This window comes from Gorilla gorilla, chromosome 19, assembly GCF_029281585.2.
Source record: "Gorilla gorilla gorilla isolate KB3781 chromosome 19, NHGRI_mGorGor1-v2.1_pri, whole genome shotgun sequence".
NCBI classification, from domain to species: domain Eukaryota; kingdom Metazoa; phylum Chordata; class Mammalia; order Primates; family Hominidae; genus Gorilla; species Gorilla gorilla.
Genome location: NC_073243.2, coordinates 11714403 through 11738396, shown reverse-complemented (window position 1 = coordinate 11738396; position 23994 = coordinate 11714403).

Here is a 23994-nt window from a genome sequence, read left to right as displayed (position 1 = left end):
TATTTCCATGTTTATACAGATAGCGGTAAAGATATTTCCATGTTTATACAGATAGCGGTGTAGATATTTCCAAGTTTATACAGATAGCAGTGTAGATATTTCCATGTTTATAGAGATAGTGGTGTAGATAATTTCAATTTCATACAGAGAGCAGTGTAGATATTTCCAAGTTCATACAGATAGCGGTGTAGATATTTCCCCGTTTATAGAGATGGCTGTGTAGATATTTCCATGTTCATACAGAGCACGGTGTAGATATTTCCATGTTTATAGGGATGGCGGTGTAGATATTTTCATGTTTACACTGATGGTGGCGTAGATATTTCCATGTTTACGCAGATAGCGGTGTAGACATTTCCATGTTTACACAGATAGCGGTGTGGATATTTCCATGTTTATGCAGATAGCATTGTAGATATTTCCATGTTTATACAGATAGCGGTGCGGATATTTCCATGTTTATTCAAATAGCGGTGCGGATATTTCCATGTTTATACAGATAGTTGGGCAGATATTTCCATGTTTATGCAGATAGCGGTGTAGATATTTCCATCTTAATACAGATGGCGGTGTAGATATGTCCATGTTCATACAGATGGTGGTGTAGATATTTCCATGTTCATACAGATGGCGGTGTAGATATTTCGAAGTTTATAGAGATAGCGCTGTAGTTATTTCCATATTTATGGAGAAATCTGTGTAGGTATTTCCATGTATATTCAGATAGCTGTGTAGATATTTCTATGTTCATGCAGATAGCAGTGTAGATATTTCCATGTTCCTCCAGATGCTAGTGTACATATATCCATGTTCATACAGATGGCGGTGAAGATATTTCCATGTTCATACAGATGGTGGTGTATATATTTCCATGTTCATACAGATGGTGGTGTAGATCTTTCCATGTTCATACAAATGGCGGTGTAGATAGTTCCATGTTCATACAGATGGCGGTGTAGATATTTCCATGTTCATACAAATGGCGTTGTAGATATTTCCATGTTAATAGAGATGGCGGGATAGATATTTCCATATTTACAGAGATAGCAGTGTAGATATTTCCATGTTTATAGAGACAGCAGTGTAGATATTTCCATTGATATACAGATAGCTGTGTAGATATTTGCATGTTCATAGAGATAGCGGTGTAGATATTTCCATGTTCATAAAGGTAGCGGTGAAGATATTTCCATGTTCATACAGATAGCAGTGTAGATATTTGCATGTTCATACAGATAGCGGTGTAGATATTTCCTTGTTCATACAGTTAGCGGTATAGATATTTCCATGTTCATACAGATGGCGGTGTAGATATTTTCATGTTCATATAGATGGCGGTGTAGATATTTCCATGTTCATACAGATAGCGGTGTAGATATTTCCATGGTCATACAGATAGCGGTGTAGATATTTCCATGTTCAGATAGCGCCATAGATATTTCCATGTCCATACCAATAGCGGTGTAGACATTTCCATGTTCATACATTTATCGGTGTAGATATTTCCATGTTCATACAGATGGCGGTGAAGATATTCATATGTTCATACAGATGGCGGTGTAGATATTTCCATGTTCGTACGGATGGCAGTGTAGATATTTCCATGTTCATACAGGTGGCGGTGTAGATATTTCCATGTTTATACAGATAGCAGTATAGTTATTTCCATGTTAATAGAGATAGTTGTGTAGATATTTCCATTGATATACAGATAGCTGTGTAGATATTTGCATGTTCATACAGATAGCGGTGTAGATATTTCCATGTTCATACAGATAGCGGTGTAGATATTTCCATGTTCATACTGATAGCGGTGTAGATATTTCCATGTTCATACAGATAGCGGTGTAGATATTTCCATGTTCATACAGATAGCGGTGTAGATATTTCCATGTTCATACAGTTAGTGGTGTAGTTATTTCCATGTTCATACAGATGGCGGTGTAGATATTTACATGTTCATACAGATGGCGGTGTAGATATATCCATGTTCATACAGATGGCGGTGTAGATATTTCCATGTTCATACAGAAAGCGGTGTAGATATTTCCATCTTCATACAGATAGCGGTGTAGATATTTGAATGTTCTTACCGATAGTTGTGTAGATATTTCCATGTTCATACAGTTAGCGGTGTAGATATTTCCATGTTCATACAGATGGCGGTGTAGATATTTACATGTTCATACAGATGGCGGTGTAGATATTTCTATGTTCATACAGAAAGCGGTGTAGATATTTCCATGTTCATACAGATGGCGGAGTAGATATTTCCATGTTCATACAGATAGCAGTGTAGATATTTCCATGTGCATACCAGTAGCGGTGTAGACATTTCCATGTTCATGTATTTAGCGGTATAGATACTTCCATGTTCATACAGATGGCGAAGATATTTCCATGTTCATACACATAGCGGTGTAGATATTTCCATGTTCATACAGTTAGCGGTGTAGCTATTTCCATGTTCATACAGACGGCGGTGTAGATATTTCCATATTATACAGATAGCAGTGTAGTTATTTCCATGTTTATAGAGATAGCAGTGTAGATATTTCCATTGATATACACATAGCTGTGTAGATATTTGCATGGTCATACAAATAGCGGTGTAGATATTTCCATGTTCATAGAGTTAGCGGTGTAGATATTTCCATGTTCATACAGATGGCGGTGTAGATATTTACATGTTCATAGAGATGGCGGCATAGATATTTCCATGTTCGTACAGATGGCGGTGTAGATATTTCCATGTTCATAGATATGGCGGTGTAGTTATTTCCATGTTTATGCAGATAGCGGTATAGATATTTGCATGTTTATACAGATGGTGGTGTAGATATTTCCATGTTTATAGAGATGGTGGTCTAGATATTTCCATGTTTACAGAGATAGTGTTGTAGTTATTTCCAAGTTTATAGAGACAGCGTTGTAGATATTTCCATGTTTATACAGATAGCGGTGAAGATATTTCCATGTTTATACAGAAAGCGGTGTAGATATTTCCATGTTTATACAGATAGCAGTGTAGATATTTCCATGTTTATAGAGATAGTGGTGTAGATAATTTCAATTTTGTACAGAGAGCAGTGTAGATATTTCCAAGTTCATACAGATAGTGGTGTAGATATTTCCACGTTTATAGAGATGGCGGTGTAGATATTTCCATGTTCATACAGAGGACGGTGTAGATATTTCCATGTTTATAGGGATGGAGTTGTAGATATTTTCATGTTTACACAGATGGCGGTGTAGATAGTTCCATGTTTACACAGATAGCGGTGGAGACATTTCCATGTTTACACAGATAGCGGTGTGGATATTTCCATGTTTATGCAGATAGCAGTGTAGGTATTTCCATGTTTATACAGATAGTTGGGCAGATATTTCCATGTTTATACAGATAGCGGTGTAGATATTTCCATCTTAATACAGATGGCGGTGTAGATATGTTCTTGTTCGTACAGATGGCGGTGTAGATATTTTCATGTTCATACAGATGGCGGTTTAGATATTTCAAAGTTTATAGAGATAGCGCTGTAGTTATTTCCATATTTATAGAGAAATCTCTGTAGATATTTCCATGTATATTCAGATAGCTGTGTAGATATTTCCATGTTCATGCAGATAGCGGTGTAGATATTTCCATGTTCATCCAGATGCCGGTGTACATATATCCATGTTCATACAGATGGCGGTGAAGATATTTCCATGTTCATAGAGATGGCAGTGTAGGTATTTCCATGTTCATACAAATGGCGTTGTATATATTTCCATGTTCATAGAGATGGCGGTGTTGATATTTCCAGGTTCATACAAATGGTGGTGTAGATATTTCCATGTTCATAGAGATGGCGGTGTAGATATTTCCATGTTTATACAGATAGCAGTGTAGTTATTTCCAGGTTTATAGAGATACCAGTGTGGATATTTCCATTGATATACAGATAGCTGTGTAGATATTTGCAAGTTCATACAGATAGCGGTGTAGATATTTCCATGCTCATACATTTAGCCGTGTAGATATTTCCAAGTTCATACAGATGGCGGTGAAGATATTTACATGTTCATACAGATGGCGGTGTAGATATTTCCATGTTTGAACGGATGGCAGTGTAGATATTTCCATGTTCATAGAGATGGCGGTGTAGATATTTCCATGTTTATGCAGATAGCGGTATAGATATTTCCATGTTTATACAGACGGTGGTGTAGATATTTCCATGTTTATAGAGATGGCGGTGTAGATATTTCCATGTTCATAAAGATGGCGGTGTAAATATTTCCATGTTCGTACGGATGGCAGTGTAGATATTTCCATGTTCATACAGGTGGCGGTGTATATACTTCCATATTTATACAGATAGCTGTGTAGATATTTCCATGTTCATACAGATAGCGGTGTATATATTTCCATGTTCATACAGATAACGGTGTAGATATTTTCATGTTCATACAGATAGCGGTGTAGATATTTCCATGTTCATTCAGTTAGGGGTGTAGATATTTCCATGTTTATAGAGATGGCGGTGTAGATATTTCCATGTTCATACAGATGGCGGTGTAGATATTTCCATGTTTATAGAGATGGTGGTGTAGATATTTTCATGCTTACACAGACGGCATTGTAGATATTTCCATGTTTACACAGATAGCGGTGTAGGCATTTCTATGTTTACACAGATAGCGGTGTGGATATTTCCATGTTTATGCAGATAGCGGTGTAGATATTTCCATGTTTATACAGATAGCGGTGCGGTTATTTCCATGTTTATACAGATAGTCGTGCAGATATTTCCATGTTTATACAGATATCGGTGTAGATATTTCCTTCTTAAAACAGATGGAGGTGTAGATATGTCCATGTTCATACAGATGGCGGTGTAGATGTTTCCATGTTCATACAGATGGCGGTGTAGATATTTCGAAGTTTATAGAGATAGCGCTGTAGTTATTTCCATATTTATAGAGAAATCTGTGTAGATATTTCCATGTATATGCTGATAGCTGTGTAGATATTTCCATGTTCATGCAGATAGCGGGGTAGATATTTTGATGTTCATCCAGATGCCGGTGTACATATATCCATGTTCATACAGATAGCGGTGTAGATATTTCGATGTTCATCCAGATGCCGGTGTACATATATCCGTGTTCATACAGTTAGCGGTGTAGATATTTCCATGTTAATACAGATGACGGTGTAGATATTTCCATGTTCATACAGATGGCGGTATAGATATTTCCATGTTCGTACAGATGGCGGTGTAGATATTTCCATGTTTATACAGATAGCAGTGTAGATATTTCCATGTTTATAGAGATAGCAGTGTAGATATTTCCACTGATATACAGATAGCTGTGTAGGTATTTGCATGGTCATACAGATAGCGGTGTAGATATTTCCATGTTCGTACAGATAGCGGTGTAGATATTTCCATGTTGATACAGATAGCGGTGTAGATATTTCCATGTTCATACAGATAACGGTGTAGATATTTCCATGTTCATACAGATAGCAGAGTAGATATTTCCATGTTCATACAGTTAGCGGTGTAGATATTTCCATGTTCATACAGATGGCGGTGTAGATATTTACATGTTCATACAGATGGTGGTGTAGATATTTCCATGTTTGTAGAGATGACGGTCTAGATATTTCCATGTTTACAGAGATAGTGGCGTAGTTATTTCCAAGTTTATAGAGACAGCGTTGAAGATGTTTCCATGTTTATAGAGATAGCGGTGAAGATATTTCCATGTTTATACAGATAGCGGTGTAGATATTTCCATGTTTATACAGATAGCAGTGTAGATATTTCCATGTTTATAGATATAGTGGTGTAGATAATTTCAATTTTATACAGAGAGCAGTGTAGATATTTCCACGTTCATACAGATAGCGGTGTAGATATTTCCACGTTTATAGAGATGGCGGTGCAGATATTTCCATGTTCATACAGAGGACGGTGTAGATATTTCCATGTTTATTGGGATGGCGGTGTAGATATTTTCATGTTTACACAGATGGCGGTGTAGATATTTCCTTGTTTACACAGATAGCGGTGTAGACATTTCCATGTTTACACAGATAGCGGTGTGGATATTTCCATGTTTATGCAGATAGCAGTGTAGATATTTCCATGTTTATACAGATAGCGGTGCAGATATTTCCATGTTTATTCGGATAGCGGTGCGGATATTTCCATGTTTATACAGATATTTGGGCAGATATTTCCATGTTTATACAGATAGCGGTGTAGATATTTCCATCTTAATACAGATGTCGGTGTAGATATGTCCATGTTTGTACAGATGGCGGTGTAGATATTTCCATGTTCATACAGATGGCGGTGTAGATATTTCGAAGTTTATAGAGATAGCGCTGTAGTTATTTCCATATTTATGGAGAAATCTGTGGAGATATTTCCATGTATATTCAGATAGCTGTGTAGATAGATCCAGGTTCATGCAGATAGCGGTGTAGATATTTCCATGTTCATCCAGAAGCCGGTGTACATATATCCATGTTCATACAGATGGCGGTGAAGATATTTCCATGTTCATAAAGATGGTCGTGTAGACATTTCCATGTTCATACAAATGGCGGTGTAGATATTTCCATGTTCATAGAGTTGGCAGTGTAGATATTTCCATGTTCATAAAAATGGCGGTGAAGATATTTCCATGTTCATAGAGATGGCGGTGTTGATGTTTCCATATTTATAGAGATAGCAGTGTAGTTATTTCCAGGTTTATGGAGATAGTAGTGTAGATATTTCCATTGATATACAGATAGCTGTGTAGATATTTGCATGTTCATAGAGATATCAGTGTAGATATTTCCATGTTCATACAGATAGCGGTGTAGATATTTCCATGTTCATACAGATAGCGGTGTAGATATTTCCATGTTCATACAGATAGCGGTGCAGATATTTCCATGTTCATACAGATAGCGGTGTAGATATTTCCATGTTCATACAGTTAGCGGTGTAGATATTTCCATGTTCATACAGATGGCGGTGTAGATATTTACATGTTCATACAGATGGCGGTGTAGTTATTTCCATGTTCATACAGATAGCGGTGTAGATATTTCCATGTTCATACAGATAGCGGTGTAGATATTTCCATGTTCATACAGATAGCGGTGTAGATATTTCCATGTTCATACCAATAGCGGTGTAGACATTTCCATGTTCATGTATTTAGCGGTGTAGATATTTCCATGTTCATACAGATGGCGAAGAAATTTCCATGTTCATACAGATAGCGGTGTAGATATTTCCATGTTCATACAGTTAGCGGTGTAGATATTTCCATGTTCATACAGATGGCGGTTTAGATATTTCCATGTTCATAGAGATGGCGGTGTAGATATTTCCATATTTATACAGATAGCAGTGTAGTTATTTCCATGTTTATAGAGATAGCAGTGTAGATATTTTCGTTGATATACAGATAGCTGTGTAGATATTTGCATGGTCAAACAGAAAGCGTTGTAGATACTTCCATGTTCGTACAGATAGCGGTGTAGGTATTTCCATGTTCATACAGATAGCGTTGTAGATATTTCTATGTTCATACAGATAACGGTGTAGATATTTCCATGTTCATACAGATAGCGGTGTAGATGTTTCCATGTTCATACAGTTAGCGGTGTAGATATTTCCATGTTCATACAGATGGCGGTGTAGATAATTTCATGTTCATACAGATGGCGGTATAGATATTTCCATGTTCGTACAGATGGCGTTGTAGATATTTCCATGTTCATAGAGATGGTAGTGTAGATATTTCCATGTTTAAGCAGATAGCGGTATAGATATTTCCATGTTTATACAGATTGTGGTGTAGGTATTTCCATGTTTATGGAGATGGCGGTGTAGATATTTCCATATTCATACAGATGGCGGTGTAAATATTTCCATGTTTATAGGGATGGCTGTGTAGATATTTTCATGTTTACACAGATGGCGGTGTAGATATTTCCATGTTTACACAGATAGCGGTGTAGACATTTCCATGTTTACACAGATAGCGGTGTGGATATTTCCATGTTTATGCAGATAGCGGTGTAGATATTTCCATGTTTATACAGATAGCGGTGCGGTTATTTCCATGTTTATACAGATAGTCGTGCAGATATTTCCATGTTTATACAGATATCGGTGTAGATATTTCCTTCTTAAAACAGATGGAGGTGTAGATATGTCCATGTTCATACAGATGGCGGTGTAGATGTTTCCATGTTCATACAGATGGCGGTGTAGATACTTCGAAGTTTATAGAGATAGCGCTGTAGTTATTTCCATATTTATAGAGAAATCTGTGTAGATATTTCCATGTATATGCTGATAGCTGTGTAGATATTTCCATGTTCATGCAGATAGCGGGGTAGATATTTTGATGTTCATCCAGATGCCGGTGTACATATATCCATGTTCATACAGATAGCGGTGTAGATATTTCGATGTTCATCCAGATGCCGGTGTACACATATCCATGTTCATACAGTTAGCGGTGTAGATATTTCCATGTTAATACAGATGACGGTGTAGATATTTCCATGTTCATACAGATGGCGGTATAGATATTTCCATGTTCGTACAGATGGCGGTGTAGATATTTCCATGTTTATACAGATAGCAGTGTAGATATTTCCATTGATATACAGATAGCTGTGTAGGTATTTGCATGGTCATACAGATAGCGGTGTAGATATTTCCATGTTCGTACAGATAGCGGTGTAGATATTTCCATGTTGATACAGATAGCGGTGTAGATATTTCCATGTTCATACAGATAACGGTGTAGATATTTCCATGTTCATACAGATAGCAGTGTAGATATTTCCAAGTTCATACAGTTAGCGGTGTAGATATTTCCATGTTCATACAGATGGCGGTGTAGATATTTACATGTTCATACAGATGTTGGTGTAGATATTTCCATGTTTGTAGAGATGACGGTCTAGATATTTCCATGTTTACAGAGATAGTGGCGTAGTTATTTCCAAGTTTATAGAGACAGCGTTGAAGATGTTTCCATGTTTATAGAGATAGCGGTGAAGATATTTCCATGTTTATACAGATAGCGGTGTAGATATTTCCATGTTTATACAGATAGCAGTGTAGATATTTCCATGTTTATAGATATAGTGGTGTAGATAATTTCAATTTTATACAGAGAGCAGTGTAGATATTTCCACGTTCATACAGATAGCGGTGTAGATATTTCCACGTTTATAGAGATGGCGGTGCAGATATTTCCATGTTCATACAGAGGACGGTGTAGATATTTCCATGTTTATTGGGATGGCGGTGTAGATATTTTCATGTTTACACAGATGGCGGTGTAGATATTTCCTTGTTTACACAGATAGCGGTGTAGACATTTCCATGTTTACACAGATAGCGGTGTGGATATTTCCATGTTTATGCAGATAGCAGTGTAGATATTTCCATGTTTATACAGATAGCGGTGCAGATATTTCCATGTTTATTCGGATAGTGGTGCGGATATTTTCATGTTTACACAGATAGTTGGGCAGATATTTCCATGTTTATACAGATAGCGGTGTAGATATTTCCATCTTAATACAGATGTCGGTGTAGATATGTCCATGTTTGTACAGATGGCGGTGTAGATATTTCCATGTTCATACAGATGGCGGTGTAGATATTTCGAAGTTTATAGACATAGCGCTGTAGTTATTTCCATATTTATGGAGAAATCTGTGGAGATATTTCCATGTATATTCAGATAGCTGTGTAGATAGATCCAGGTTCATGCAGATAGCGGTGTAGATATTTCCATGTTCATCCAGAAGCCGGTGTACATATATCCATGTTCATACAGATGGCGGTGAAGATATTTCCATGTTCATACAGATGGTCATGTAGATATTTCCATGTTCATACAAATGGCGGTGTAGATATTTCCATGTTCATAGAGTTGGCGGTGTAGATATTTCCATGTTCATAAAAATGGCGGTGAATATATTTCCATGTTCATAGAGATGGTGGTGTTGATGTTTCCATATTTATAGAGATAGCAGTGTAGTTATTTCCAGGTTTATGGAGATAGTAGTGTAGATATTTCCATTGATATACAGATAGCTGTGTAGATATTTGCATGTTCATAGAGATATCAGTGTAGATATTTCCATGTTCATACAGATAGCGGTGTAGATATTTCCATGTTCATACAGATAGCGGTGTAGATATTTCCATGTTCATACAGATAGCGGTGTAGAGATTTCCATGTTCATACAGATAGCGGTGTAGATATTTCCATGTTCATACAGTTAGCGGTGTAGATATTTCCATGTTCATACAGATGGCGGTGTAGATATTTACATGTTCATACAGATGGCGGTGTAGTTATTTCCATGTTCATACAGATAGCGGTGTAGATATTTCCATGTTCATACAGATGGCGGTGTAGATATTTCCATGTTCATACAGATAGCGGTGTAGATATTTCCATGTTCATACCAATAGCGGTGTAGACATTTCCATGTTCATGTATTTAGCGGTGTAGATATTTCCATGTTCATACAGATGGCGAAGAAATTTCCATGTTCATACAGATAGCGGTGTAGATATTTCCATGTTCATACAGTTAGCGGTGTAGATATTTCCATGTTCATACAGATGGCGGTTTAGATATTTCCATGTTCATAGAGATGGCGGTGTAGATATTTCCATATTTATACAGATAGCAGTGTAGTTATTTCCATGTTTATAGAGATAGCAGTGTAGATATTTCCGTTGATATACAGATAGCTGTGTAGATATTTGCATGGTCATACAGAAAACGGTGTAGATACTTCCATGTTCGTACAGATAGCGGTGTAGGTATTTCCATGTTCATACAGATAGCGTTGTAGATATTTCTATGTTCATACAGATAACGGTGTAGATATTTCCATGTTCATACAGATAGCGGTGTAGATGTTTCCATGTTCATACAGTTAGCGGTGTAGATATTTCCATGTTCATACAGATGGCGGTGTAGATAATTTCATGTTCATACAGATGGCGGTATAGATATTTCCATGTTCGTACAGATGGCGTTGTAGATATTTCCATGTTCATAGAGATGGTAGTGTAGATATTTCCATGTTTAAGCAGATAGCGGTATAGATATTTCGATGTTTATGCAGATTGTGGTGTAGATATTTCCATGTTTATGGAGATGGCGGTGTAGATATTTCCATATTCATACAGATGGCGGTGTAAATATTTCCATGTTTATAGGGATGGCTGTGTAGATATTTTCATGTTTACACAGATGGCGGTGTAGATATTTCCATGTTTACACAGATAGCGGTGTAGACATTTCCATGTTTACACAGATAGCGGTGTGGATATTTCCATGTTTATGCAGATAGCAGTGTAGATATTTCCATGTTTATACAGATAGCGGTGCGGATATTTCCATGTTTATACAGATAGTTGGGCAGATATTTCCATGTTTATACAGATAGCGGTGTAGAAATTTCCATCTTAATACAGATGGCGGTGTAGATATGTCCATGTTTGTACAGATGGCGGTGTAGATATTTCCATGTTCATACAGATGGCGGTGTAGATATTTCGAAGTTTATAGAGATCGCGCTGTAGTTATTTCCATATTTATAGAGAAATCTGTGTAGATATTTCCGTGTATATTCAGATAGCTGTGTAGATATTTCCATGTTCATGCAGATAGCGGTGTAGATATTTCCATGTTCATCCAGATGCCGGTGTACATATATCCATGTTCATACAGATGGCGGTGAAGGTATTTCCATGTTCATACAGATGGTGGTGTAGATATTTCCATGTTCATACAAATGGCGGTGTAGATATTTCCATGTTCATAGAGATGGCAGTGTAGATATTTCCATGTTCATACAAATGGCGGTGTAGATATTTATATGTTCATACAGATGGCGGTGCAGATATTTCCATGTTCATACAGATAACTGTGTAGATATTTCCATGTTCATACAGATAGCGGTGTAGATGTTTCCATGTTCATACAGTTAGCGGTGTAGATATTTCCATGTTCATACAGATGGCAGTGTAGATAATTTCATGTTCATACAGATGGCGGTATAGATATTTCCATGTTCGTACAGATGGCGTTGTAGATATTTCCATGTTCATAGAGATGGTAGTGTAGATATTTCCATGTTTATGCAGATAGCGGTATAGATATTTCCATGTTTATACAGATGGTGGTGTAGATATTTCCATGTTTATGGAGATGGCGGTGTAGATATTTCCATGTTCATACAGATGGCGGTGTAAATATTTCCATGTTTATAGGGATGGCGGTGTAGATATTTTCATGTTTACACAGATGGCGGTGTAGATATTTCCATGTTTACACAGATAGCGGTGTAGACATTTCCATGTTTACACAGATAGCGGTGTGGATATTTCCATGTTTATGCAGATAGCAGTGTAGATATTTCCATGTTTATACAGATAGCGGTGCGGATATTTCCATGTTTATACAGATAGTTGGGCCGATATTTCCATGTTTATACAGATAGCGGTGTAGATATTTCCATCTTAATACAGATGGCGGTGTAGATATGTCCATGTTTGTACAGATGGCGGTGTAGATATTTCCATGTTCATACAGATGGCGGTGTAGATATTTACATGTTGATACAGATGGCAGTATAGATATTTGCATGTTCGCACAGATGGCGGTGTAGATATTTGCATGTTCATAGAGATGGCGGTGTAGATATTTCCATGTTTATGCACATAGCGGTATAGATATTTCCATGTTTATACAGATGGTGGTATAGATATTTCCATGTTTATAGAGATGGTGGTCTAGATATTTCCATGTTTACAGAGATAGTGGTGTAGTTATTTCCAAGTTTATAGAGACAGTGTTGTAGATATTTCCATGTTCATACAGATAGTGGTGTAGATATTTCCATGTTCATATAGATAGCGGGGTAGATATTTCCATGTTCATACCAATAGCGGTGTAGACATTTCCATGTTCATGTATTTAGCGGTGTAGATATTTCAATGTTCATACAGATGGCGAAGATATTTCCATGTTCATACACATAGCGGTGTAGATATTTCCATGTTCATACAGTTAGCGGTGTAGATATTTCCATGTTCATACAGATGGCGGTGTAGATATTTCCATGTTCATAGAGATGGCGGTGTAGATATTTCAATATTTATACAGATAGCAGTGTAGTTATTTCCATGTTTATAGACATAGCAGTGTAGATATTTCCATTGATATACAGATAGCTGTGTAGATATTTGCATGGTCATACAGATAGCGGTGTAGATATTTCCATGTTCATACAGTTAGCGGTTTAGATATTTCCATGTTCATACAGATGGCGGTGTAGATATTTACATGTTCATACAGATGGCGGTGTAGTTATTTCCATGTTCATACAGATAGCGGTGTAGATATTTCCATGTTCATACAGATAGCGGTGTAGATATTTCCATGTTCATACAGATAGCGGTGTAGATACTTCCATGTTCATACCAATAGCGGTGTAGACATTTCCATGTTCATGTATTTAGCGGTGTAGATGTTTCCATGTTCATACAGATGGCGAAGAAATTTCCATGTTCATACAGATATCGGTGTAGATATTTCCATGTTTATACAGTTAGCGGTGTAGATATTTCCATGTTCATACAGATGGCGGTGTAGATATTTCCATGTTCATAGAGATGGCGGTGTAGATATTTCCATATTTATACAGATAGCAGTGTAGTTATTTCCATGTTTATAGAGATAGCAGTGTAGATATTTCCATTGATATACAGATAGCTGTGTAGATATTTGCATGGTCATACAGATAGCGGTGTAGATATTTCCATGTTCGTACAGATAGCGGTGTAGATATTTCCATGTTCATACAGATAGCATTGTAGATATTTCCATGTTCATACAGATAACTGTGTAGATATTTCCATGTTCATACAGATAGCGGTGTAGATGTTTCCATGTTCATACAGTTAGCGGTGTAGATATTTCCATGTTCATACAGATGGCAGTGTAGATAATTTCATGTTCATACAGATGGCGGTATAGATATTTCCATGTTCGTACAGATGGCGTTGTAGATATTTCCATGTTCATAGAGATGGTAGTGTAGATATTTCCATGTTTATGCAGATAGCGGTATAGATATTTCCATGTTTATACAGATGGTGGTGTAGATATTTCCATGTTTATGGAGATGGCGGTGTAGATATTTCCATGTTCATACAGATGGCGGTGTAAATATTTCCATGTTTATAGGGATGGCGGTGTAGATATTTTCATGTTTACACAGATGGCGGTGTAGATATTTCCATGTTTACACAGATAGCGGTGTAGACATTTCCATGTTTACACAGATAGCGGTGTGGATATTTCCATGTTTATGCAGATAGCAGTGTAGATATTTCCATGTTTATACAGATAGCGGTGCGGATATTTCCATGTTTATACAGATAGTTGGGCCGATATTTCCATGTTTATACAGATAGCGGTGTAGATATTTCCATCTTAATACAGATGGCGGTGTAGATATGTCCATGTTTGTACAGATGGCGGTGTAGATATTTCCATGTTCATACAGATGGCGGTGTAGATATTTCGAAGTTTATAGAGATCGCGCTGTAGTTATTTCCATATTTATAGAGAAATCTGTGTAGATATTTCCGTGTATATTCAGATAGCTGTGTAGATATTTCCATGTTCATGCAGATAGCGGTGCAGATATTTCCATGTTCATCCAGATGCCGGTGTACATATATCCATGTTCATACTGATGGCGGTGAAGGTATTTCCATGTTCATACAGATGGTGGTGTAGATATTTCCATGTTCATACAAATGGCGGTGTTGATATTTCCATGTTCATAGAGATGGCGGTGTAGATATTTCCATGTTCGTAGAGATGGCGGTGTAGATATTTCCATGTTCATACAGATGGCGGTGTAGATATTTCCATGTTTATGCAGATAGCGGTATAGATATTTCCATGTTTATACAGATGGTGGTGTAGATATTTCCATGTTTATAGAGATGGCGGTCTAGATATTTCCATGTTTATAGAGATAGTGGTGTAGTTATTTCCAAGTTTATAGAGACAGCATTGTAGATATTTCCATGTTTATATAGATTGCGGTGAAGATATTTCCATGTTTATACAGATAGCGGTGTAGATATTTCCATGTTCATACAGATAGCGGTGTAGATATTTACATGTTCATACAGATTGCGGTGTAGATATTCCCATGTTCGTACAGATGGCTGTGTAGGTATTTCCATGTTCATAGAGATGGCGGTGTAGATATTTCCATGTTTATGCAGATAGCGGTGTAGATATTTCCGTGTTTGTAGACAGAGCGGTGTAGTTATTTCCACATTTATACAGATAACGGTGTAGATATTTCCATGTTTATATGGATGGCGGTGTAGATATTTCCATGTATATACAGATAGCGGTGTAGATACTTCCATGTTTATGCAGATTGCAATGTTGATATTTCCATGTTTATAGAGATGGCGGTGTAGATATTTCCGTGTTGATACAGATAGCGGTGTAGATATTTCCATGTTTATAGTGATAGCGGTGTAGATATTTCCATGTTTATACAGATAGCGGTGTAGATATTTCCATGTTCATACAGATAGTAGTGTAGATATTTCCATGTTCATACAGATGGCGGTGTAGATATTTCCATGTTCCTAGATATGGCGGTGTAGATATTTCCATGTTCATACAGATGGCGGTGTAGATATTTCCATGTTCATACGGATGGCGGTGTAGATATTTCCACGTTTATAGAGATGGTGGTGTAGATATTTCCATCTTTATACAGATAGCTGTGTAGATATTTCCATGTTTATACAGATGGCGGTGTTGATATTTCAACCTTTATAGAGATAGCGGTGTAGATATTCCCATGTTCCTTCAGATGGCGGTTTAGATATTTCCATGTTTATAGAGATGGCGGTATAGATATTTCCATGTTTATACAGATGGCGGTGTAGATATTTCCATTTTTATAGAGATGGCGGTGTAGATATTTCCATGTTTGTACAGGTAGCGGTGAAGACATTTCCATATTTATACAGGTAGCGGTGCAGATATGTGAATTCATTAAACCTCTTCTTCTTTATAAATTACCCAGTCTTGGGTATGTCTTTATCAGCAGCATGAAAATTGACCTATACACTCACTTTCCATGAATGATTCTCTGTTATCCCATTTGCACTGTTATAAAGAAATACCTGAGGCTGGGTGGTTTATAAAGAAATGAGGTTTATTTGGCTCCTTGTTCTGAAGGCTGTACGTGTAGCATAGTACTGGCACCAGCTTCCAGGGAGGGCCTCAGGAACCTTCCAAGCATGGTGGAAGGTGAAGGGAAACCAGCATATCACATGGTGAGAGAGGAAGCGAGAGAGACAGGGAGGAGGTGTCAGTCTCTTTTAAACAACCAGATATTGCATGAACTCACAGGGTAAGAACTCATTCATTACCAAGAGGACAGCACCAAGCCATTCAGGAGGCATCTGTCTCCAACATTGGGGATCACATTTTAACGTGAGATTTGAAGGGGACAAACATCCAAACTATGTCAGATACCAAAGCTGACAATGCTTAGGATCTTTAGCTGTTCCAGGTCCTGGGAAAAGGGAGAGAGTTAGCTTCCCTCGTTTATGCTGTGCTACTGCATATTATATTAGTAATTATTGTTCTCTAAATGTTCTTAAAAGCAAATAAACAAATGCAAGGCAAAACATATGAAATGCAAGGCAAAACATACGAAATGCAAGGCAAATGCATTAAAAACTTTTGAGTGTTAATGTATAGATTTTATTTTATCTTTTTAATTTCTTTTGCTTAACCAAATAGATTATGTAGTTTTGATTAACTGGCCATGAAATAGCTCTGCCTACATAGAATTTCCCATGAATAATTATTTGTGGAGACTTTTGTGTGTGACCCAAATCCTCCCTCAAAACTGAAGTTTGCCCAGCTATTGGGAGTGTTGGCAATTCATGCCTCTCAGCTGATTCTCTCTAGAATTTATTCTCAGGAGATCTAATTAATAACTTATCAAGCTGATGTCCATCCTTGGGGACAACTCGTATCTGAAGAATGGCCAGTGAAAGGTATTAAAACTCCATACTCCTGCCTCAATTTAGGGCAACTCTGAAGGGTCACCCCAGCTTCTCAGCTCCCCCTTGAGATTAGCTGAGGTATTTGTTGTGACTGCCTCACATCTCAAAACCCTTTATCCAATTCAGCTTTTTCGCCACAGTTGTTGGTTCCTAGGATTTTACCCAGTTAAATGTTCTCTACACAAATCTCTATCTCAAATCTGCTTTACAGGGAATGTGGCCTCAGACAGGTTTTCATTAGGTTCTGGACATAAATCTCATTAGTCATTGATATGATTCGGCTGTGTCTCTGCCCGAATCTCACCTTGATTGTAATTATCCCGGCATGTCAAGGATGGAGTCAGGTGGAGATAATTGAATCATAGGGGCGGGTTCCCCCTACTGTTCTCCTGGTAGCGAATAAGTCTCACGAGATCTGATGGTTTTCAAATGGGAGTTTCCCTACACAAGCTTTCTTCTCTGCTACCATTTAAGATGTGCCTTTGCTTCTTTTTTGCCTTCTGCCGTGACTGTGAGGCCTCCCCAGCCATGTGGAATTGTGAGTTCATTAAACCTCTTTCCTTTATAAATTACCCGGTCTTGGGTAGGACTTTATTAGCAGCATGAGAACAAACTAGTACAGTCTGTTCTATAAGCCCAAGTCGGATCACAGAGTCCCGCTTTCTGTTTCTTTTTTTTTTTCTAGCCCATATTTCTACTAAAACTTGACTCATAAAGACTCAAAACAAAATAATTAAGCATGGCTAATATTTATTTAATATTTTATACGTGTCAGGTACTGTATTTTGTAACTTATCTTTTAATAATCTTTCCAAATCTCTAAAAGGAGAATTCTGCTTTTTTATAGAGAAAATAAGGATGGCTCTGAAAATGTTAGTAGTAGGGGAAGCAGGGTGAGGGACATAGGGGGCACTTTGTGTTATTTGTGCATTTTACCATCAGTCTAAAATCAGGTCAAAATAAAAAAAAATGAGAAGTAGAAGCAGGTTGTTAAGATTTTCAGTGTGACTCTAGAATTTTTTTGTTTGTTGTTTGTTTTGGAGTGTAGTGGTAAGATCTCTGCTCACTGCAACCTCCACTTCCCAGGCTCAAGCAATTCTCCTGCCTCAGTCTCCCAAGTAGCTGGGATTATAGGTGCCTGCCACCACACCCGGCTAATTTTTGTATTTTTTTTTTTAGTAGAGATGGGGTTTCAGCATGTTGGCCAGGCCAGTCTCCAACTCCTGACTTCAAGTCATCCGCCCGCCTCAGCCTCCCGAAGTGCTGGGATTATAGGCATGAGCCCCCACTCCTGGCCCAAAGTTCATATTTTAACTACTAACCTAAATTATTTTAAAAACAAAAGTCTCCTTGGACTCAAACCAGGTCAGAGTGACATGATCATGTGCCTGTTTTGTGCAGGGTGAAGTGAGATTATTATCTAGGAATTAGCTGAAATGTCTTGTTGTGGGCATAATTATTTCATATAAATTCTAAGCTTCATATTAGCACTTAGATTATAATTATCTAAACAATAGAGAACAATTTCATATAATTTTCAGTGTATCAGGTGAATCAACAGTATACATACAAGCATGCAGATGAATTTCAGTGAATATAGTGGTGACAATGCTCAACAGAATAAGTGTCCCCCACCCCAATCCTGCATCTTGCTCTTTCACTGTCCTAAAGATAGAACAAAATGGTTCAGGCATCCAGCTTGTCCCCTCCACACTTCACACTTTTACTTAATAGCAGCTTATCTTTAACACTTTGTCATCTTTAAGATGTTGCTAATTCTTTCTGGTAGATCCCAGGACTGAGGATGAGGAAGAATGATTTTATTTAAATAAGGTTGCTTAATTAAAAAACAATTTTTTTAGTTTTAAAATATTTTCATTATTTTATAAAATGTTTGTGGGTACAAAGGAGGTTTATATATTTGTGGGGTACATGAGATGTTTTAATACAGGCATGCAGTGTGAAATAATCACATCATGAGGAATGGGCTTTCCATCCCCTCAAGCATTTATCCTCTGAGTTAAAAACTATTCAATTGGCTGGGCGCGGTGGCTCACGCCTGTAGTCCCAGCTCTTTGGGAGGCCGAGGTGGGCGGATTGCCTGAGGTCAGGAGTTTGAGACCAGCCTGGTCAACATGGCCAACATACAAAAATACAAAAATTAGCCAGGTGTGGTGGCGAGTGCCTGTCATCCCAGCTACTCGGGAGGCTGAGACAGGAGAATCATTTGAACCTGGGAGGTGGAGGTTACAGTGAGCCGAGATCATGCCATTGTACTCCAGCCTGAGTGACAAGAGTGAAACTCCATGTCAAAAACAAACAAAAATCAATTACATTCTTTAAGTTATTAAAATTAAACATTGTAAATGATTTTTTTTCCCAAAGCTTTTTCAAAGAAAAAAAAAAGTAGAAACAAAGACACTTTCTACTGATTTCCAGCATGGTGACTCTGTATTTCTAGCATGTGTTAAGGTGAAAAATTGATTTTATGTTTAATACAAAACATAGCATAATGTAATGAAAAGCAAGATTGTAATGATAAAGGAAAATAACACTAGTGCTAATTTTTTTCAATTTGAAGCATTGGATTAAAATGAATTAGGTTATATTCCAACATGTTTATATTGAATTTCTTTTTTCTCCAATTGGTTTCTTTTTATTAATGGGGGAGTGTTGCATTTGTATAAGGTTTCCCTATTATATTCAATTGTTTTGAGATGCTTTTAATATGAAGTTTTTATGTTTTCTTTTTGATGTATACATGTTATGCTTTTATGCTGAATTTGATAATTGGTGCTGTATGTGCAAAGCAAATGTAATTTCCCAGCTTTTATTTTTTAAAGCCCTGGGAAGCAACATAATAAAGTAGAAATAGTATCAAGACAAGAGTTAGAATACCTGGATTCTAAAATTTAAATTAAATTAGGATCTAGTGACATTATAGGTGTTCCTTGATCTTCTGATGACCTGATTCCTCAAAAGAAAAATAAAATAATCTATAAATTGTTTCTAATTCTAAAACTCTATCAATCCTATTTTTAAAATTGTAATTAGTTGAACTCTGTAAGGTCACAAAAATCCCTATTAAGAAACTAAAATAAAATTTTACCCTATCTTAAAAATACTCTGATCTTTTTGTATATGCTGACATGAATTCTAATTATTTTTGAGCCCCTAAAAAATATTTAAGATCACAGTTTATGTTTTATTATTGACTTTCAGATAATTAACATTTTACTGATAGATATGAACAAATCTACTCTAACAGAGATAGTCATTAGTTTATTTCTCTCTTTTCAGTATCAATAAAAAGTATCGATTTACCAATAACAATGAATTAATTGCCTGAAATAAATGAAACGTAAGCAGCAAAAGTGAACCTTTTAGTATAACTCTTCTTGTAAACATTGACTTAGTTCAAAGGGAGCTTATCTTTAAAAAAAAAAGCGCTAATTCATGTCTATTGGTATAGATATAATCTTTTGTTCCTTGAAAATAGATCCTACTATACTCCAGACACTATGCCACTTGGTGCAGATATTAACACAAATAGCAGGTGATCATTGTCCTCATGGAGTTTATTTTAAAGAGAACAAAGTGAGACAAAGGCACACAAGCAAAGAACTACAATACAAAGGGGATGGCATCTGACTCAGCATGGAGGTGTCACGGAAGGTGTTGTTTTGCTTAGGTTTTGAAGTGTGGGTAGGAGATGGCCCATGTTGAGAGTGGGAACTGGGAATTAAAAAGATGAGGAGGTCTCTGCAAATCTACATGGATGGGAAGTAGCATGCTGATGTGGGAAACAACTAAAAAGTTCCAGAATGCATGGTTTATAAGGCGTGAGTCAGAGAGGGCTAGACCAGTAGCCAGATCAAGGATATCTCAGATGTTATAGTCATGAATTAGTGCATTGACCTGCAGGCCATGGGAGTCACTGAAGGTTTCAGTCAGGTAAGTGAGCTGATCAGAACAGTCCTTTAGATAGGCCGCTCTTTTGGCTGTAAGGGGGACACGTTTGAAGTAGGGCTATAGCTAAAAATATACAGACACTTCCTCTTTTCTACAGCCCTGCTGGCATCTGTTGTATTTTGACTTTTTAATAATAGCCATTCCAACCGGTATGAAATGGTATCTCATTGTGTTTTGATTTGCAATTTTCTGATGATTAGTGATTCTAATCATTTTTTTTTTGTATTTGTTGGCCATTTGTATGTGCTCTTTTGAGATGAGTTTGTTCATGTCCTTTGCCCATTTTTTAATTGGGTTATTTTTTTTCTAATTGATTTAAGTTCCCTGTAGATTCTGGATACTAAAAAACAAACAAAAACCAGAAGTAAATAAATTCTCAGGACACACACACCCACACCCACACCCACAGAGAGAGAGAGAGAGAGAGAGCGCCTAGGTAAGAGGCCACCAACCACCAGGGTCTAAACTGGGAACACTTTCTAGTACAGAATGAATGGAAAGGATTCATGAAATATCTAGAAAGTAACGTTAATGAGATTTACATGTATGGAGTGAATGAGGAGAAACAGGGATCATTCAGGATTCTGGTAGGGATAACAGGGGGAGCCATTAGTTGAAATTTTGAAGTGGGAGAAGGAGAGGCAGTTTTAGGGAGAAAGATGAGTTGTTTTTTAGGTATTTCAAACCCTTGAAGCTTCTATGGGACATCGAAGTGGAAATAACAGTCTGTGGGTTGGGACAATAAAGAAAGAAATTGGTTGAAGACTAGGGGAAGAGTATAGAGCAAAGAAATATTTAAGATAACAAACATAGAGAGATAGCTGAAAATGTGGGACTGGATTACAAAGGAAGAGTGATTTAGTTATGAAGCCCAAGGGCTGACAGGAATGGGTGACTACTCGAGGAGTTCATATGCATCTGTTATTGTATGAATAAAAAAAATTATCTGTTCCTTCCTAAAGATATCTTCAACCTGTTTTTGGATACATATGGGCACTGCTTTTCATTCTCTTAGCCCCATTTCTTATTTTAGCCTCTGCTGTAGCAATCAGTTCTGCACAGGCTTTGACCCAGGCTTTGACTAGTTGGTGCAGGTGTGATATGACACTTACCTGGAATGGCCCACAGTTTGTGGCTGCTCTCACTTAAGCAGGTGGGATGCTCATGTAGGTGTAACCTAGAAGCTTGGTAGAGTTTATGCCCATGGGGCAACCTGTGACCACTCAAAAATAAAGCCCTTTCCTCCTCCCAGATTGAGGAGTCTTGCATTATGTAATAAAACTCCTTAGAAGGCCTATTAGGTTCCAATACAGCATTAGGCAACTTGATAAGGTATCCCATCATCAGCCTTCCTTTCTTCCCTCATTCCTCTGCCTCTCACTCTTTCTTCCTAAGTTAACTTCTTAGATAAAATGCCAACTTTCTATATTTTGTTTCACATCAGGGAAAATAATTGTATATCCCATTTCAAAAGCACATAAAAAGCTTACTGTATAGAAAATTTGTCTTTAATAGATTAAGGTGTAATTTTCCAAATACTTTAAAATTTTATTTCAGATACGTTTTTCATTTTTATAAGCTTCATCTAAAAGCAGAGTTCACCTAAGAATATACCTAAGAGCATATTACATAAAATATATTTTATATTTCAGTAGTTTAGCTAGGATTCTTTCAAAATTGAGAGGATCTACAAATATTTCTAACACATTAGTTTTCAGTCTTAAGGCTGAGTCAAGAACAAAGCTCCTAAACTTTGCATTGGTGATTGAGAACATTTTAAAATTGTTATTTAATTCATTAATTTATTTTTAAAAAATTTTCACATTATAATCATATAGATTTATAGGATACAATTTGATGTTTCAATGAATATGTATGTTGTCTAATGATCCAATAAGGATAGTTAGTGTATTAATTACCTCATGCATTTATCATTTCTTTTTCATAAGAAATTTCAAAATCCTTTCTTCTAGATACTTTGTAATATACAATACTTTACTTTTAACTATATTCACCCTGCTTTGCAAAGAACACTTCAACGTATTCTTCCTATATAATTGTGATTTCATAACTGTTAACCAATCTATCTCCATTTTGCCCTCCCCACTTCTTCCTCGCTGTTTGGTAACCACTATTCTACTCTACTTCTCTATTAACATTTTTTTTTAAGATTCCACATATGAGAGAGATCATGCGGTATTTGCTTTCTGTGTCTGGCTTATTTCACCTAACATTGTATCCTACAGGGTCATCCATGTTGTTGCAACTGGCAGAATTTCATTCTTTTTTTATTGCTGAATAGTATTTCATTGTGTGTGTGTCCATATATATATATATTATATATATATATATGTATAATTATAATTACACATAAAATTATATATAATTATAATTAATTTTATGTATAATTATAATTACACATAAAATTATATATAATTATAATTATAATTATATATAATTATATATATAATAATAATATATATTATATGTAATATATAATATACATAACGTATATTATATATAATATACATAACGTATATTATATATATTGTACATAATATAAATTATATATATTATACATGATATATATTATTTATAATATACATGATATATATTATACATAATATACATGATATATATTATATATAATATACATAATGTATATTATGTATAATATACATAATATATATTATATATATATAATTCACTTCTTTGTTTTTAGACACATAGGTTGATTCCATATCTGATTATTAGAAATAGTGCTACAGTAAACATAAGAGTGCAGATATTTTTCAAACACAATGATTTCATTTCCTATGGATATATACCCAGTAGTGGGATTGCT